Source organism: Oxyura jamaicensis, chromosome 5 (genome assembly GCF_011077185.1).
Source record: "Oxyura jamaicensis isolate SHBP4307 breed ruddy duck chromosome 5, BPBGC_Ojam_1.0, whole genome shotgun sequence".
Taxonomy (NCBI): domain Eukaryota; kingdom Metazoa; phylum Chordata; class Aves; order Anseriformes; family Anatidae; genus Oxyura; species Oxyura jamaicensis.
The window spans coordinates 12,433,472-12,453,682 of record NC_048897.1 but is presented as its reverse complement, the minus strand read 5'-3'; the positions used below and the strand labels follow the sequence as shown (position 1 = coordinate 12,453,682).

The following is a 20,211-nucleotide window of genomic DNA, read 5'->3' as shown; positions in this document are numbered from 1 at the left end:
CCCTAACTGAATGGTAATCCCATAAAACATGTTTTTGATACAGAACCAAGGGGAACTGCAGGTCTGTGAATTCTTCTACAAATATCAATGATAACATATTTGGAAATACTTTGTTCCAGACCTAATGTTCTAGCAAAGAAAATCCCACCAAAACTACTCCAGTAACATTTATGTCACAGCATGCATGGCAGGGCTGATGGAACGAAACAATCCACAGACTAGTTTTATCCTGCTGGGCAAATTTTTATTGCTGTGTGCTGAAATCCAAAAATGATTAGCATACCAGAAAGACATGCAGTGCCATCCCTAGTTCTGTGTCAGAAAAGAAAAGCTTTGTTTTTGGTGGCATTTCAAAAATTTGGAAACAAGGACAGCTGATGGAAATCTTTGCAGCTGCTACGTCCAGCGTCAGCCTTGAGACCAGTATGGGAGCCCTAGCATTCTCTGTCCCTGATTACCAGAAGGGGAAAAAAGAAAAAGATCACTCTTTTTAAAAGATTCACAATTGCAGAAGAAAATAAGACAAACTTTTTTTAAATCTTTGCGCCTTCTGTAGTTATTTGCAAGAACATAATGTCATGTAAAATCACCCCAACAGCTGAGGAAAAAGAATTTTTAATTATATTCTTGTTTGCTGACTTTGAATAAAATAAAAGTAGGTAACTATCTATGGAGATGAGGTCAAATGTTTCAAAAATGCATGCATTCAGAAAGACATTGAGGTGCTACCTATAACTTTAAGCCTTTAACTCAGACCTCAAAGGTGTGCAGGTTCCCCATATAACCTGTGAAACAAACAAACAAACAAAAAACAAGTGCTTCTAAAGAGTGATTGGGAACATTTAAGTAAAACCTAGCTGCTACCTTTCACAGGCATCTTTGATTAACCACTAGATGTACCCTGTCCTTCAAGGACAAGTGCAACTGAGGTGCTGAGTGTAGGCACCTGAACAGGCTTCTGCTGTAGGCACTGAAAAGACTTCTCTCCCTCTCCCACTATAGCGTAAACGTGCACTCAGCCCACTGAGAAGAAGAAATTGCATGTAGCATTTCTACTTTTTTGTCCTTTAATCACATATGCTAGAGATGGAAAATGTTTATACATCCCCATTTAATATTATTTAATGAACTTTTAGCTGTTTCAAGCAGTGGATGTGTATTATTTCTTTGGGAAGTTGCTTTACAGCATAAATGTTCTTGCAGTAAAGGAGATTTTTATCTGAGTTTTCCTTATTTAGTGTAATTGCAAAAGATAGTCTTTTCTATCATGAAAAACAATTCCAGCAATTTCTGTTCTGCTTGTAATTGAGCCCACATTTCCCAAAACATTTGCATGTACTCAACCACTTGTAGAAGTTATCATGTCAAAAATTCATTTTTATAATCTTTTCTCATAAATTAGTGCCTTCTACCCATAAACATGCTTATTTCTTTTCTTTTCACCCTTCTTAATATGAGGTTTTTCTTCTGCTATGGCATGTCCATTATTTATCATTCATTCAAAACAGTGTTGCTATGAGCACTGCTTGGATTCCTCTCCCTTTTCTTTTAAAATATTTTTTTCCTTTTAAAAGAAAAATTGACCTATAAAACGGAGTACCTTTAAGTTAGAATAGACTATGCAGTATTGTCTTAGTGTCTGGTTATAGTCAAGGTTTCTCATAAATCTTGTGTCCTACCTCTCATAGATCATGTCACATCTGCATCATCAGATAAAAATCCTTTCATCAGGGTGAAACAAAGTGCAAGAATCTGTCTTGCCCCCAATACTCACGTTAGGGCATCTCCCCTTAACTTAGCTCCTTTGAGCTACATGTTCACATGGACCTCCAGGTCTCCTGCTCCACACTGAGAGCACTGCTTATCTCCCAAACATTCAGGTTTTGCATAGCTAGCATAGTAGTTCTCTATTCATCTTTTATCCTATAGGACACCGGGCAGATCCGGTTTGCAGTTAATTTCTCTCCCTAATTAAGGTGTGTTCTGTGCTACTCAGCTAACTACTACCATGTAACATAAAGGGTGCATCAGGAATGCAATCCACTATCAGAGGCCAGCAGACTTCCGTCTTGCAGTGCAAGAATTGCATTTAAGGATAGTGCAGAAAATCCTGCATTCCCAGTGAAACCTTCCTATATTGTAACCAGTGTCACTATACCTAGGATATTAATTTAGCCTTCCTTGTCATCATTCCATCATCATGTTATAGATGATCAAATGTCTGCAGTATGATACTGCATGAAATGATGCAAACTCATTTAAAGCAGCATGGTGAGATTACTGACACAATTATTTCCACCACAGGATAGGAATATTCCTTTTTCTGCTATTAATATTTGCTTTAGAAAAACATCCAAGCCCTTTATCAGCTCAGTTTTCACGTAACCGAAATTAGCAGCATTAATCTTCTGTTCTGCAATAAAAAAAAAAAAAAAAAGAAGAAGAAAAGTATGAAAATTACAGAGTGATAGCGTTAATACCATCCATTTTCCACTTCAAATGCTAAACTAGACTCTCACACTGCTGCTTGGACACATTACTCTAGCATGGCAGATTTGTCACTATAGCAGGTAAATGCTTTTCTTTTGTGTCTTGACTCCTTTATAAGTCAACTGAAAATCATGTTATTTCTTCTGATTTTAAACACTGTGGAAAAAAAGATGTGGGGTACAGAGAAAACAGACATTTTCTTTTTTCTAAAGAGTGCATTAAAAGATTAGCAGGAGACACAGGAGGAAAAGCACAACAATGCTCTAAAATAACTCTCTGTCTTGTCCTTAAAAAATGAAAAAGATTAGCACAAATTCATGCCATTAGGTTAGCTTGCCTTTTACAGATCCAGCTAGCTGGGATTTGCATAAAGCAGAACTTCAGCTGTGCTTTTCCAGATTCTGACATTCTGAGCCTAACAAAGGCTGCCTACGATTTTCAGGTCGTTTTGCCCTTCAAGTAAACTGTAATAAGCAAAGGGAAGATGCACACAAGAGCCCCTGCATTAAAACCCTGCTCTTCTGTGACAGACGGAGATTGCCATCTACTGGTCTCTGGCCTCTACCTAGAGTCAGGCTAAGGGGATTTCAGTGAGGATCCCTGCAGTTGCTCTTTCTTTAAAGCAAAGGATATTTTTCTTCAGCCCGCTCTTCATAAGCATATTCAAAGCATACATTTGCATAAATAAGCATTTATTTGAAAATGAAGCCAAACTATTTGGTCACCTGTTGCAGTCTAGCTGTGCAGGGAGTTGCTGTGATAGATGTTAAGTGGCATCTGCATAATGCAAAGTTCTGCCATTTCAGGGATAAGGATAAATGACAATGGAATAGTACTATAAAGATTCTGACACATGTATGGACCACAGCACACGACTCCACCAAAATGTGATTCTTCTGAATGGCAAGATAGTAGGCTTTTTGTCAGAGAACTGGCTGGGAAGCAGGACTGCACAGACAGCCTGAGGATGTGCTATGTCTGCATGGCAGAGCATGGATGCCTTGCATGTTTCTGCATCTCTTTGGCATTCCTGCTGCAGCAGTGCAGCTTTTGACAACTGGTGGACTGCATGCCACAGAGCGCTCAGCCCCACCACTGCAGCTGCCGGGTAACCTCCCATTCTCAGGCAATGATGCATAAAACAGCTATTACATCATGCTCCAGTGTGAGATTTTTCTGCTCGTGACTGCTCGGCTCACCCTTCATTTGGGCATAGTGTCTTTCTAGTCATGCTGACAGAAAGGCAAGGATGCCTGTTCCCTGTCTAAGAGGTTAAATTGTCCGTGTAAATGAGGATAGTGCTAAAACACTGCACTGCAAACAGAAGCAGCTGACACAGGCACATACTCCATCCTGCCAGCTCTGGGCAGGGCCCCTGACCTCCTGCCAGGCAGACAGCGAGTACAGCACCACTGAAATCACCATATGTCTGTTGGCCACAGGATATTTTTCAGAGCCCTGGGTGTGAGCTGTGCAGCAGTGCCATGGCCCTACTTCCCTCCCTGCAGAACCACGCAGGCCTGCACAGGCACATACAAACACACAGGCTGCTCAGCGCTGATGCATCATGCTTTTCTAGCTGTTCATTGTATAGCCCAATAGAGGAAAAAAAAATAAAAAATAAATAAAAAATTAAAAAAAAAAGCTTGAGACAGCATAGAAGGATTTAAATAGGAATATAGGAGTCATGTTGACACAGATGGCCGTGCTGGAATCATGGGAAAAAAAATTATTTTGCTTGATAAGAGCCTAAGCAAGGGAACATGGCATGTGAATGGCTATACCCACACAGCATCAGTAGAGCATTTTCTGCATTACTGCCAATAATTACACACATCTGAAAACACCTGATACTCAGGAGTAACTCATTACCCTAAGGTGCCTACAAGCTGAATGCATGGCACCTGCCATCCAGCCTGCCTTCCCACTTACCTCTGGTCTCTGTGAAGAAGCTGCAGGGCAGGCTCTGAAACCTGAAAAGCAGAAATTGTTTCTGGTCATTAATTTGGATATATGGCAGTTAACCACTCAGTGCAGCACTCCTTGCATTACATTGCAGTTTCATAGTAAAATAAGCCTAAGATATCAATATCCATTGGTGCATGTTTGCACACACATGCATCTGCACAGCTTGAAATTTCTGGTTTGGTATGTGTTTTCTAATCGGAACATTGTCTTTGATGAGAGCAGACCATCTAGAAGCAGTCATTTCTTTGCAAAAGTTGCAGGGAATGTTTCATTAATATGAAAAATGCTATGAGTAACTATTTTCCTTATTCTTCAACCACTGAGGAAAATAATCTGAGGAACTGTAATCCTGTTTTAAATGAAATTTCAATCCATCCTCTATTATGGCTATGCAGCCTTCTCTTCTTTAATATATTGTTCAAAATTCTTAATGCTACAGTGCACTGGAACTCATGTTTTCAGTTATTTCTCCATCACTATTCCACCTCTTTCCTAATCAGTATGCTGGATGACTACATATTTAGTACATATTCCTTAGACTGATTCCTTCCTCCCAGATGAATTGTTTAACATTTTTCTACATTAAACTGCATTTGCTAGCTGGTAGTTCACTTACTTAAATGACCTGGAATCCTCTGTGGTTTAGTTTGGTTTCTATCACCTGTTTTATTTCTTTCAGAAACAAGGTAAATAAATTAATAAATATAGTAAAAGCAACAATAAATATTATAAAATTAAGTTTTTAAAAAGGTTTCCTACTGCTTCTGTTTATTATCCATTCTTTTCCCTAGAAAAAAATCAGAATGCTGTTTGTCAGCAGTGGCATAAATGAATAGTTTGAATTTAACTTGTATATAATCATTTCAGAGACAATTCTGAAGTAACATGGCTATAAATTAATAGTGAGCAAATGTGTATCTCTTGGTTTTGTAAGCATTCATTTGCAAACTCTAAATAAAGAGAAGGATAATCAAGAACTCATCCTTATGCAAATGATATGCTTAGTTTTTGAACTTGCTCACAAGAGCAATGTAGCACTATTTTATAAGTGTTCATCTGACCAGAACTTACACATTACAGTGCAATACATTTGTGACCAAACAGATACAGACATGATAAATCTAAGTCTTGCCCTATATTGATCCTATATGGGGTATCTAAAACCTTCTTTCACAGACATTTTTATTCTATAGGAAAGTACTTTGTATTGTGGCACCAATTATCTGATTAAGCTGAAATTTTTATTAACCCACCTAATGCACTGCTCGAGTCTGACTTTGCAGACAAGCTGTATTTCCACTACATCTCAATTTGTAACAATGAGGAAGCTTTATTTTGTTTAGAATTTACTGAAGGGCAGAAATAGAGAAAATTCACTCTCTAGCAATTGCACAACAAATTAAGTAATAAATTGCATTAGGGAACATAACGGGGAATGTAGCTCCACCAACCAGCCCAAGGCCCCTACTGTCCTACTTTCAAATGGCCTTCCAATTTTGTCCTCACCTGACCATATTGCAGACTTTTCTCCAGGTGGGTGATAGTCACTTCTGTGTACCAAAAGGATTATTGGCCTTCTTAAGACTTAATACAAACATTGCACATGCACTATTCTGGTCTTCCCCATACCTCTTGAAAGCCTAAAGAGTGTTTTAATGACCCAATTTCCTTCACATCTTTACAAAGACACCTGGTTTTCTTTGAATCTTGCTGTTTTCATTTCTTATCACAAAGCTTTCCCTATGGGCATGGTATCACTGGCAAGCACTGCAGGATGGAGCAGGCTGTAATTTCTTACCTTCATGCTCCCTGCTTTAATCAGAATGGCATTTACATAAACCCCTCCCACCAGAATTTATCCTGCCTTCCCAAAGCTGATTCTATAGGCTGAATTACCCTGAATGCAGCACCAGGTGTCTTGCATCCCCTTACCTCCTGTGCAGTCTTACAGAAAGCTCATCCCTGGTATGAATCCATGCCACTTTGCTACTCAGTGTAATCAGCAGGGACCCCACTCTGCACACAAGTCCATATATGATGCTTCCTGTATGATCATTCCTTTATGCAGCTGCTCAGTAGCTGAGCAGGGTCTTGGTCACTGCTCAGAAGCTCCATTTCTCTGTTTATGCTTGTTCTGCAGTGATGGTACTAGATGCCCCTCTACACTGCAGCTCCTGTTACTGCAGTATCTACTGCAGTATTTACCGGCTTTATCCCCATGCTTTTCTAAGACTGGAAAATAAAAGGGGAAGATTGGGAGCACAAAGAGAAATAACAATGCTGCCACGCAGAGGTCTCTGGCAGAACAAGACAGGGGTCCAGGTGTCCAGCATTTTAAATCAGCATCCATCTCACTTCTTTCTATTTCTCGGCAGTGTCTGCAGCACAAATCACTTAGTTCTACAAAGGACATGCAAGGAAAAAAAAAAAAAAAAAAAAATTCACCTCTATGTGAATGGCATGGAGATTAGGAGCTGCCTTGCTTCTGAAGAAACAGAGTTTCAGCTGGTATAAACTGGCCTGATTTTATTGACATCAGTGAAGCTGCTTTATTTACACCAGCTTAGGATCTAGCTCAGATGCTTCAACAACTGAACATTTCCAGCCAAATAAAAAGAATGCTGCCAGGAGACTTGTTTATGGCTTAAAAATAATGACTGGGATCCCACAAGGATCTAGATAGAAATTCGTTAAGCTATGAGGGCAAGACCTAGGGGCAAATCTGGGCCTGAAAAACATTTCCTTCCAAAGACTGCTACCACACCAAATAAGCTACCTAGCAACACAAACAGACTCCCTGGTGCTAATGAATTTAAACATAGCATAGATACATTACCACCTATGGCTCCTTCCTTCCAAATCACCCGGTTGAGCTCAATAAAATGAAGACAACAAATGTTTCTAAATCTGTAGCTGCATCCAGTGTGTGGTGTTTTATCATTTTACTCTGAAGTTCATTGCAAATTGTGCCTACTGATTCACTTACAGAATTTCTTTCTCTGAGAACAAAATCCCCTTGTCAGTATTTTCACCTCACTCCTGCTCTGCATCACCAGCTTTGACATGCAGTAGCATGTTGGTGGAAAGAGAAAAAGGAGGAGACCTAACAAGAAATCATTTCTCTTTTGACCTGAGATTGTAAAACTTAGAGAGCATTTTGGCACTGTGTAAGGTTAATATTACAGCAAATAGCCTATCACAGCAGCAAGTATAAAGCACTGTTTTTTCTGTCTGTGCACTGAGTGGGTTGAGAGTTTTTATTTCATACTTCATTTACACCTTGCTGAGTGATGCCATAGAAATGGCAGAAGTTTCATCTCCTCCCACTCATGCAGCAGCACAATATGTGTAACAGCAGCAGCTCCCACACCACTTGCTGGAAGCTCAGGCCTGATGCTGAACACAAGTTCACATCTCCTTCTCCTGTGTGACATTCTGTGATGACAGCAAACACCTTTTGTTTTCTTATTAAAGCATGTTGCAGATCTAACAGCTGACTGGAAAGCCATTGGAGAATTTTAATCACATAAACTAAAAAACACTGAGGTTTTCCTCAAAAGCTCCTCACAACAAAAAATGGGAGAGTAAATTAACAAAATCTGTTCAGGAAAATACTGAAATGAAGTGGACAAGCATTTGGATATAACACACAGAGTCTTAAGCAAGACGAAAAGGGTAAAATTGTATATCCTTTTTTATCAGTATCAGTTCACTGAAAATGCAAAGTCAAACCTCATCTGAAAATCTAGAAACTTTCCAGAGGACTCAGAGAAAAGTCATGCTAAATAAGGTTGGAGGACTGTTAAGAACCACCGGTACTGCTCACAGAAATTAAATATTTGGGTCTCAGGTCTTGAGCAAGCCTGAGAGTCCTGCAAGGTGCTCAGGGCAATCATTTTGGTTAACAGTTTCAAAAGTAGCTAGTAAATCAAACAGAAGTAATGAAAAGACACTGCTCATGCCAAAGTGCTCATAAGTCTAAAACTTTCACAAAGCAGGCAAGATAGCCCATCAGGTTGATAAGGAGCTCAGAACTAGTCTGAGACTAGTTCATGTTGGTAATTGACCAAGTACTGCTACTTCTGCCACCTCCAAGGTGTTCTAGATTTGGCCATGGTCCAGTCTATCCATTAGCACAGATCCACTTCTCACAATACACCAGAGCAAACACCATTAATTAACATGCTGCTAGCAGTTTTACTGAAAGGACCAAGAGTTAAATCTGTATATTATTTAAATAACTCTTACTCTCATATCCTGTCTATGAAATAGTTTTTATCAGAACTTTCACACTACCATTCTATCATAGTAGAGGGGAACATATCAGAACCACCATTTCAAACATGTATTTCAGTGAACCTTGTCTGTTACGAGCAACAGGGTTGACTAATCAGTCTGAATACGTCACAGTAAAATGTTATTTGTAGAGGTAAATAGTAGAGACAGAATCTTTGTGAATATTTTGATGATTAAAAAAATAAAAAAAAAAAAAAAAAAAAAAACTGCCAATTCACTAAATATTAATAAATAATAAATTCACTAAAAAAGATAAAATAAAATAAAGTGAATTCATTTTCCTCAATTAAAAATGTCAACAGGTAATTTGACTATTTAAAAACCTTTTTTTCTAACAATTTCTTCTCTTGGGAAATTCATCAAAACTGATTCTGGACACTAAGTTCTTATTTCTACAAATAATAATTTGAACTAAAAAAATGCAACTGCTTGTAAAAATATTACCAATATTAGCCACATAAGCAAATTTCATTGTCCTTCCAAATTATAGTTGACGTATGAGTGTGTCTAATAAATAACAGAATGAAGAAGGTTACAGAGAATTTGGGGTTCCTGGGGTCCATATTGCAGATCTGGGAGTCCTGTATCCTAAAGGAGCTCTAAATTTAGTTTCCAGAACAAAACATTCTTAAGACTAATCATTGCATCACATTCATATCACATTTTTTTTTAGAAAATGGTTAAACAGTTTGTCTGTAGCATTCTTTCTTGCAGGTTGTCAGGACCTACACATGCACAGCAGTACTCCCACCCACAGCATGCTGCACGAGCAGATACATTTCTTTCATGTCTAGAGTGAGAGGCTCAAGAGCTGCTTTGATATACAGAGCTTGATGATGGAGTATCCTGCTTGTAAAAGAGTCCTGCTGCACTTTAAGCTGCATGCATGAAAATGCCCTGAAACTTGAACTGCCTAAATCAAAGCCAGCCAGCTGAGAAATCCAGCACAGAACCAGCAAAAGTGGATTGCATATTAGTGAAAATTTGGGAGACTGATACATCAGCATCTGGATCCAGTCTAGCTCTAACACCTACAAAAAATCATCAGAATTCCACAGGCTAAGAATGGAAAAATCCTATTGACACAATGGAAAAAATCCTATAAATACATATCCTGTGGATTTGCTATCCTTTGGAAGCAGAAGCTGCTGCTCAGATGAAAGGGTCTTTGCCTCCAGAACTGTTTGAGATTCCATCCCACACATTGCACCCACCTAAACCAGCCTGTAATAGTTCTCACAGAAACACGCAGAATGCCCAACAATCAAAGAACTAACAGAGCAAATATAAGAGCAAATGGAAGCTGGTTGAATTGTCAGGACCAGTCCAGACTGGGAAAGGAATTTCACAGAAACTCCCCAAAGGGAAGAATTTAGGATGGCTTCAGGTGAGGAGGCTGGCAAGGACAGTAAGCTGAGGCCACTAAGTGAATCAAAGTAGAAAAACATGGGTAAGGTGGGCAAGGGAAAAATATCTATGGAAAACACTATAAAGCATTTAATTGTTAGCTGATGTGGAAAATCCATTATATTCCTATACTTCAGCCTTTATGGAAATATCAATTGCAGCAAGCATTTTGGAGGCTGATATTTTTACACAGAAAGAGCTTGCAAATACCTTAGAAAATGTCGTTGTAAGCATCCTGGATTACATGCACAGAATGCAGAGTCCTGTAGCTCTTCCAGATGCTAAGGAGATAGTGAAATGCAGAGCTGAGTATCCAGAGGCTTAGGCTATTGAAATTACATAAAAATTGAAAGTGAGCATGCCAGAGCTGCTTTTAATTTTCAAGTCCTTCTATATGCATTAGCTGTAAATAAGACCTTAAAAACCTTTTTTGGACTACTAAAAAAAATGGAAAGGTATTAGCTGACATTCCTGATATTCCGAGATCCAAGGCTTTCAGAACTATTCTCTTTTCTCCTTTCAACGTGACATCAATGTAAATATAGAGGATAGCTTTACGTCACAACCCACACTTACAACTAGTAATAAATTTATCAGTCAAGGTGTCAGGGAAAAATGCTGTAAAGTCTCTGAAGAACTGAAACAATTTGAGAAATATAGAGGAAATTTCATGGATAAGATTGACCTGCTGAATTAGAAGTAATCACAACAGCATGTTTGACATCAGTTCCAATATTTGGCAAGACAAATCCACTATTCTGATTTATTCCACGTGTGATCTCTTTTGGTCTTCCCGTGTTTGTACCTTCTCCTGCATAACAACAGATCCTTACCCAATTCCACATAAAACTAAAAAGCAGAAGGAGAAAAACACCTAATTGCAATTGATTATGGAAGCATGAGAAATACCCAGTTTTCATGTGTTCTTTCTTAAATTAAACTCAGGGATTAAGTATAGGAATACGTTGTAAATGGGCTGAAACACAATAATCCTTTAAGTAATAGAATGGAAAATGATACAAATGTGCTTTCTGTGGACTAAAATCCATTGGAAGCATCATAGAAAAACTAAAAAACTGTATGGAAAGGCTGAAATGACACAATAGTCTCTAAGAACTTCACAGATGTAGACACTTTATGTTCTCAAAGAACGTTGTTATGTTTACAAATTCTCATGGTAATGCCTGCTGTCTTCCCTATTTGAAACATTTTCATATCCTTAATGTGTAAAAGTATGTAAACAAAAGAAATATATAGCACTGGAAACATCAATTATATAATTGCACATACAGCTGACTTAAAAAAAAAAAAAAAAAAAAAAAAATGAAAGAGGCATTTTCCAATGAAAGTCTTCAGTTTATTCCAAAACCATTTTTATCACCAATAACAACAAGGTTCCATGTTGTGAACAGCTAGTTTTGTCTTAGCTAATCATCACCTCTTCCCACACCCAAGAAGAGCCAGCAATGGCTGGGAATGAGATCTGAAGTTATGATGTTACCATCTGTGCCAGAAAAAAAAAAAAAAAAATGCTTTGGGAATGTATTAACCAGAATTGCAATATCTGTAAATGACTTGTAAGGTTATAATTTCTCTGTAGTATTTCATCATTTTGAGATTATAAGCATTTACTTTATATATATAGGTGTGTGTGTGTGTGTGTGTATACACATATTGGCAGAATGACACACACACGGATACCACTCTTGCTTCTCCTGTCTTATTCATACTCTTGATACGTTTGAAATGAGAAAACACACAAAGTATAACACTGTAGTAAAGCTAAGCATTATGACCTGCATTGCATTTACAAAAGAATGGGATGTCTACATTTTTGTAAATCAGTTACTTTATTTTCTTACAAAGTTTATTTTTCCTTTATAACACATCTTATCTCTAAAGAGATACTCATGGCACAAATGACTTGAAAACACAACTAGCTTCCTGGAAAACAATTTTAAGGTCACTAGCATAAAACATTTCTCCTGAAGCATTTCTAATAACTTTCTGAAAGCTATTACTAAAAAGAGAACAATTATATAAAATTTAAAAGCATTTGTATGTAAGAAAACTGTATATCAATATCTAGACACTGTCTTCCATAAAATATGTGTGCCAAAGCTATTCCAGTGGAGGGAGCAAATTCAATTTGTTAAAATTCCCCCAGATCTAGATGTTTTAAGTGGCAGCTTAGCGTGGATACAAACTCTTCCTTTAGTCCAAATTTACTCCTCTTTCTTGATCCAGAATCCAGTTCTATTTCATCCCAGAGGTCATCAATGTCACCACATTTGAATTTAGAATTCCAGATTTGAGGGCTTTGTTTGTAAGAATCTAAAATATAGTTTATCCCATATTTACCTTTTCTTGTTGTAATGGCTGTTAGGCTGAATAAACAACAATTTTGAAGTAACATAATCAATGAAGTCTAACAGAATAAATGATACAAATCAACAGTTAGTTATATGGAAGAGCCATGTAGTGGGAGATGACAAGGTATTTTGTTCTATGACAATCAGATTATAATAACTCTGAATACTGTAGGTGTTTATTTTGTTCCCTGTTAAGGTTCAGATTTCAAAAATATAAACTTTACATGGAAGACTGTGCATGAAAACAAATTTTGTACATGATTATGCTCACATCAAAAAATAATTAACATCAAGCACTCCCCTTGTCAGACATTGAAGTGCTGCTTAAAATTAGTAGTCAACAACAACAAAAAAAAGTTTTTGTTTTTGTTTTTTTTCCCGAGGCAATGATTTTCATATTAAACCACAGAAAAGTAATGATTATAAATAAATAAAAATTCAGTTGTAATACAAAAAGGCTTGATCTTCACTATTGAGAACTGAAGTAATATCATTAGCAGATTAAATCTTCCTCATAGGTGACTAGGCTTTTTTATATTGTGGTTAAGACTTCCAGTGCTGGAACACAGCAACAGGCTACAACAGGGTGAGTGGCAAGATAGTTAATTACCTGCTGTTGCAAAGAAGACTGAAGGCTGCTTGCTGTGAAGGAAATTGGGGACCGGGGCTGATCCTACTGAAATATCAGAAGAGGAAAGGCCCTCCAGGTCATGCTCCTGCTGCAAGTCCGAAGGCATGATGGAAGACCATGCACTGGAGCACAGACTGCAGGCCAGGTGCCCTGTTCACTGGCAGTGACCCTTATTATTACCCAAAAGAAGCCCAAGGGGAACAAAGAGGGAATCAGCAGCGATAGAGACTGAACATATTTGGAACCTGAACAAAAAGCTGCTTTTTCTTATACACATCATAACTTAAGTTCAGTAGACATATACAGCTTCAGCAGAAGCCTGATGGGGATCTGACAGTTGTTGATTATCTCATCTCTGGGACAGCAGAGAATAGGGTTCTTGCCAGTACTGCAAATTACTGCCTATCCCCATTACTCTGCTCAGGGAACATGCAACTCTGTCCCCATCCCACAACTCAGACCATACACATAGGGAAGAGGCTTAGACTCAGCCCAGGTCTTCTGAATTTGTAATGGCTAAACTCAGGAAATCTTGTTCCAGCAATCACAGATATTATAATAAGGAAAAAAAAAAAAAAAAAACTGTAAATCTCTGAAGCAAACCCACCTCTATCAAGACTTCTCTATTCTGCTGCCAGCTCAACAACAACTTGGTTGTTTATCAGTGGCAGACCCAGGGTAGAACAGACCTCCTATTATAAGCAGAACCTTGAACAAAAGTGTTTATCTTTTAAAGAGAGAAAATAAATGACTTTAAAATGTTTTTCACAAGCCAAGCTCAGTGTGTCATCCAACTCTTAAAAAAATGGATGTTTCTACACAATTACTTCTACTCTGGACTCAACCACTTCATTTAATAATCAATGCCTCCCACTCTCAGCTGTTTGCATATGTTCTTTAGCCTCTTTTACTAGTTAGATTGTAAAAATTACATGTGTGGATATGTAGGATTATACATACACATCCAGGACAAGAATATTTATTCAGAATAAATGATTTGGCTCTAAAGGAAATGAATTGGCTGGGTAGATAATTCCTAATATCTCTAGACCCCCTGAGAAAAAGAACATCAGAGATAATACATGGAAGTGAAATACCAAGTGTTATTTCTCAAAATTCATACGGCCTGTTTAAGTAGAAAAGAACAAAATGTCCCGGCCATATTTCACTTAATCTACTAGAAACACTCATGCAATAACAGGCAGTGCTTTTATTTTCCAAGCTCCTCCACCGAGGGCTACCTTAATCCCATTTGGAAATTCACATTTTCTAAAAAAAACAAGAACTTCTGGGAAAACAGGGCCATGGAAGGGGTTTCATAACAGTTATTCTTCCCAACATTCACCCTTGGTATGACTTCCACTTACAGCAGTATATTACACACCCAATGAGACATTTCTCTTTTTGAAACCAGATCCTGAAGCATTATATAAGCACTTATCCAATTTCCAGAATTTGTGTAAACAGCTTGCTTGTAGACACAGGCCATATAAAACAGAACTGAAAGGACCATTTGAAATCCTTTACTATATTCACATTCCTTGAGTTTCACATTCTAGGAACACAACTAGTCGAAGGCCACCATTAAGACAAACACATAAAACTAATGGTTTTAATTTGGTTTTGCTCATTGGTCATACTTATAACTGTTACTGAATGCTTTATGATGTAAAAACATGTAAGTGTGCCAGGCACTGTGTAAATATTGTGCATATGTATTAATTACCAGACAGCCTTTACCCTGAACAATATCGATGCTGAAACAGAAAATGAGTATAAAAGATCAATCCAAGGGCACTGGGTGAGGAAATGATGCTAGAAGGTGAAATTTCTTGATACAAGAACACTGTTAGGAATTGTACTCTGAACATTCATCCCCGTTGATGATTACCAAGCTGTTGTCACTAAGGATTAATTTCCATGTTTTCGTAGAATACAATATGGCAAAGCACTCAGAGACAAATCACAAGTTTGCTGCTGCACCACGCTGAATCATCAGGCCTGACGAGGCAGCTTGTGAGAACTTGGTCCGCTCACTGCCAGACTCACTCAAATAGTCATCCTCTGACCAAATAAAATAAAATAAAATAAAATAAAGAAAATAAAAAATAAAAAGATTTTAGCACGGCTAAAGTTGCGTAAAACCTTTACGACTGAAAGGCTTGCAATTTGTGCTTGTCCCGAAAGGGACCAAAAGGCTGAAACGGTGCTGTCTGACTTCTGGAGGAGCGTTTTGCTACTCGGAGACCCAGAGGGAAAGGCGTCCAGAGGGAAAGAAGCTCCCCCGCAGGGCCTTACTGCTGGCAGCGCCCCCGGCCGGCCACGGCCGCCCTCCCCGGCCCCGGCTCCCGCGGCGTTGCAGCCGGGGCCCCCCAGCCGAACGCGGAGGGTCGGTGGCCCGGCTCCATCCCTGCCCCCGCGAGCACCGAATACCTGTTGGCACCGCCCGCCTTTTGTCCCAGCTACACAGTGACAAACATCATACAGCCAACAGAACGAAACTGTATTTTTTTTAATCGTGTTTCCTCTTGAATTCCGCCTGATATTTGCAAGTGCGGGAGGGCTAGGGGCAGCGAGCCCTGGCCGGGGCCGGACCGGGGGTGCAGGAGCGTGGTGCGGTAAGAGGGGGCGCACCGCCATCTCGTGGCCGTCCGGCAGACTGCAGGCGGCGCCCCGCGCGGGTGGGCGGCTGTGGCAGCTGACCCCGGCTGCCGCGGGGAGCGGGGGTTCAAGAAGCACAGCCCCCGGGGAGGAACGCATTTTCGGTCTGAACATGAGCCTTCCGGGCTCTGTTCAATTCGATCAGCTGTCCTGCAAAACCTCTTCGTGAAACTTGAAACGTCAAGACTGTTATAGTACATATAGGATATATATGTCCATAATATATATATATATGTCCATAATATATGCATATGTTCATAATATATATATATAATTTTTTCTCTATCTCTATCTCTTCGTTTTTTAATTATTTTTTTAAAGTATGCTGTAATCTTATGAATATATATTGCTCTTCTGATCTAAGAAAATGCAAGATTTTTAACTTTACATATGTAAAAGTAGTACATGATGAGCTAAAAAACACTGGTCTGGAATGTCAGAAAAGTTTCCTTTATTTTTGATGATGATATGTTCTCATTATCCAACACTGCCTGTTCACATCCAACATCTTCCTAAAGATGTTTTAGCGTATATCTTTTCTGTATTAAAGAAAAGGGACTCATAGGATGGTTTGGGTTGGAAGAGATGTTAAAGACCACCCAGTTCCAACCCCCCTGCCATAGGCAGGACATCTCCCACCAGACCAGGTTGCCCAAAGCCCCATCTAGCCTGCCCTTAAACACTTTCAGGGATAACACAATAGAGCCACTTTCAATGTGGACCGGAGGATTTTTAGACACATCATGTGATCTTCTAGGTACAGTCTGCTGGTTTTGTCATCTCAGGCTTATTTTTATTTTGTGATTTCAGAAGATTTGTGTTCCCACCAGTGAATCTGGTTTCCAGTACTACCCACTCATGTACAAACAGAATATACTGACTGAGACGGAACAAAACATAGGCTCATAGAGTCCAATGAAACTTCTACACATATAGCCCTTTTGCTGTAGAATGCTTCAGACTCAATCTCACTTCAAAGAATACAGGTTTTGATGAAGAAGAGGGTGCAAAGACAATTTGATTAAAGCATGAGGTTGCAAAGATACAGATGAGGTGTGATGGGGCACTAGCCCTAATTCATTCTCTGTATCACCAGCCACACTGCTGGTGAAAATATCAAATCATCTTGCTTTTAGTGTTCTCAAAGCATCATTTTCTTCAAGAAACATTGTTAAACTTTCACTTAACCAAAAAAAAGAAGAAAAATCATGGTATCTGCTAATCTGAACTGACAGTGCAGTTGGCAGGCCAGTATGTTTCAAGTTCCTCAGGAGGTACCCAGCCTGCTAATGCCCTGCAAAAAACCCTCTTAGTGACTTGCCAGAGTGGTTCTTTTGCTGCCCAATAGCCACACTCATTCAAGATCAGTCAGAAGGAAAAAAGCTTAGCTCTCTTTGAAGAAACAATAACATACAGCATTCAAGGATTCAGGGGGAGAGAAAAAAAAAAAAAAAAGAAAGAAAGAAAAAAAAAAAAAGAGGACTTTTCTTGGAAATCTTTACTTTGGAATTCCCTCTTTTTCACTGAAATATTTTGAACTGAAGGAGAGAGAGAGAGCCTAGGCAAGAAAACATTAGTATTTGTGCTTTGGATTAGTTGAAGTAAAGAACTGATAATCTAGTAAAATAAAATTTTTGTTGTTGCCAGTAAATCTATGTATGTGTATATAAATATAAATATATACATTCATGCACAGTAAACAGGCAAGTATATGTAATTGATTTATATTTATGTAGTTTGGGTACTGTAGTTGAGCAAGTCTATCACTGACATACTTGCTTCATATTGACAGCAGAGACTGTAAGAGGAGCACACTGTGATTAGCATGCTCGACGAGCTGTGATGAGCCCTGTGTTCCCAATCTTTCTCCTTACACTTTGCTATATATTAAGCAGTGTGAAAAGTGTAATATTCAATGAAATTTGATATCAAACTCTCAGGCAGCTGCAGAATAAAAATTCTTAGGTTTGTAAGAATTTTGCACAGTGGCCACAATGCTGAGTGAACTCTGGATTTTTTGAGGGGTTGATAGCATAAACTGCTACAGTCTGAGATAAAGAATTAGTCTTGCTAGTTTAAAGACTAGAACAAACTCACAGCCTCAGTGGTTTGATAGAGAGGTGATCGTGTAAGGCACCCTGTCAAACAAGTTTCACAGACATGTTATTTGTAGATGATTTTCAAAGACAAATTTGAGGATATAGCAATCTACTTCTTGGCAGTTCATGAGTGAAAGACACAAAAATAGCAATCTAAATTTGTTGACTATGCTATTTGTAGGCCTTATTATCCATGTGGTAATGTCACTCAGATACAGAGATATACTGTATATATGTGCAGATCACATGTATGTACATTTATGTTTTAGCCCTCTTTTGTGTCACAAAAAGCTTATAGATCACTGCACCCACCTTTTTTTCTTTAAAAATAAAAAAAAAAATAAAAAAAAAGTATGATGTCCTTGTTGGAAATGTAGACATCTCCTTATAGTCCTTTATCTCACTGAATGCATACATGTCTGAAAGCTTTTCAGGATTAGGGCCAATATGCCATTTTAACAGCAATGTGCAATCACACATGGCAAGTAGATCAGCGACTGAATGCTATAATGGCCTTTTGAGCAAGGGGCTGACTCAGCCTCTTCCACAGCCTGTCGCACAGGGTTTGCAATCCAACTCCATATCCCCCATTCTGGTGTACCCTTCCAGTGGTGACAGGTTTCTGGGTGACTGTTCTGTAGCTCATGATCAGCTGGAGGCTGGCAGAAGGAAGTGCAAAGAAGCTCTGCTCTGCAAATAACAGGCTGCAAAGAGAAGCTGACGTGCACAGAGAGTGTAAATAAGATGGGGAGGAGGAGGATGTCTGCCAAAAACAACACAAGGCTTTAAAGGCCTGGTTTCACTGCTAAAAGTCCAACCCCTAGCTTCTCCACCTCTAACTGAATCAAACCCTCTTGCAGCTGATCCCTCTTACTCTGTTCTTTCCCACACATCAGTCTCAAAAAAAAAAAAAAAAAAAAAAAAAAAAAAAAAAGCCCTGTGGTGAGTAGTGTCTTGTTGGAAGGAAATATGGATGAGACAACAATGTTACCTGAAATAATTCAGATTTTTAGGGCTGTTCTTTTTTGAAATGCCCTGGAAAGTCTGTCTTTGAGCATTTTTGAAGGGGGTGAACACCATTTATGCAAGCAGTCAAAAACTGGATCCTGGCAACAGACACAATGAGAACATGACCTATGCAACTGAATCCACTCTAGTACTATACCAAGCGCTGAAAAGTCAGTAGAAGTTGCAAAGGTCCCATTAATATCCTTTTGCAGAGTTTTCATGTAGTAGGGACACTAAGTATTCAGATTATTTCTACTGAGATTTTGGTATACTATCTATATAAACGAGAAAATCCTCTAATTTGTTTGGATTGTTTTCTGGCTTCTAAAACTTGTGCCCATATGTTTATGAAACACTGAGAAACACCAAGAAACAGAAATATTGTATGGACTGTGTTATTTCCCCCTGCAGACATGGTACAACTTGAGCCACACTGAAGTGTGGAACTCGCATTGGCACTGTGTCTGTGGGAAGAGAAACCTCCTCACATGGAAGGAATGGAGAGGGGAACAGCAAAACTCAGAGTTTCAGTGGAAAGAGATGCCATGGAACTGGGTAATGACATTTTTGAAATTCCAGCAAAAGACTTTAAAATCCAAAGCCTGTTTTTTTTGTTTGATTGTTTTTTGTTTTGGTTTGGTTTGGTTTGTTTTTAGTTTGTTGTTTGTTTGTTTTTGTTTTGTTTTGTTTTGTTCCAAAAACAATGAGCATGTGCTGATTCCACTGGAGGTGATAGCAGGAACCACTGTGCAGTGATTGTCCCCTGTGGCCAAAGTTCACTTTTCTCTCATCATGTTGAAGCTTCCCAGCTACAAAATGAAGTATTAAGACTTCGTATTTTTTTTTTCTCAAACTTTTCTGGAAAGCTATTACAGCCTGCAGATATTAAAGGTGATTGAACTGGGAATTCAACAGCTCAGAAGTTTTAAAGATCTAGGCAGCCACCCCTCATTTCCTGGATTAAACTGCACCTGCTCAGAGACTTAGAAGGGGAAAGGAGAACAGGAGGACAAATCAGGATTCAGATATTGTAGCCATAGATGTGGTCTGCCACCTTCTCCACTGCTTTAGTAATTTTAAATTTCTTTCTATTTTGGTATTGTTCTGAACTTTTGACTTTGCTTGGAAACTGTGCTAAATAAAGCACCATTTTTATGGCATTCTACTTACATGTTTTTAATGTGACTACTATTATGTGAAAACAGAAATCATACCTACTTTCCATATATTCCTTGGACTTTGGGGTATATCACCTGCATAGATAATTTCCGGTTTTACA

General features: G+C 38.7%; 1 long non-coding RNA gene across 1 annotated transcript in view; it reads right to left on the bottom strand.

Annotated features, from left to right (window-relative positions):
- Positions 1–215: 215 nt before the first annotated feature.
- LOC118167729 overlaps positions 216–20,211 on the bottom strand; it is a 70,011-nt gene continuing 50,015 nt past the window's right edge. Inside the window, exon 3 of the long non-coding RNA XR_004751244.1 lies at positions 216–257. This is a non-coding gene — a long non-coding RNA (uncharacterized LOC118167729). The remainder of the gene's footprint in view (positions 258–20,211) is intronic.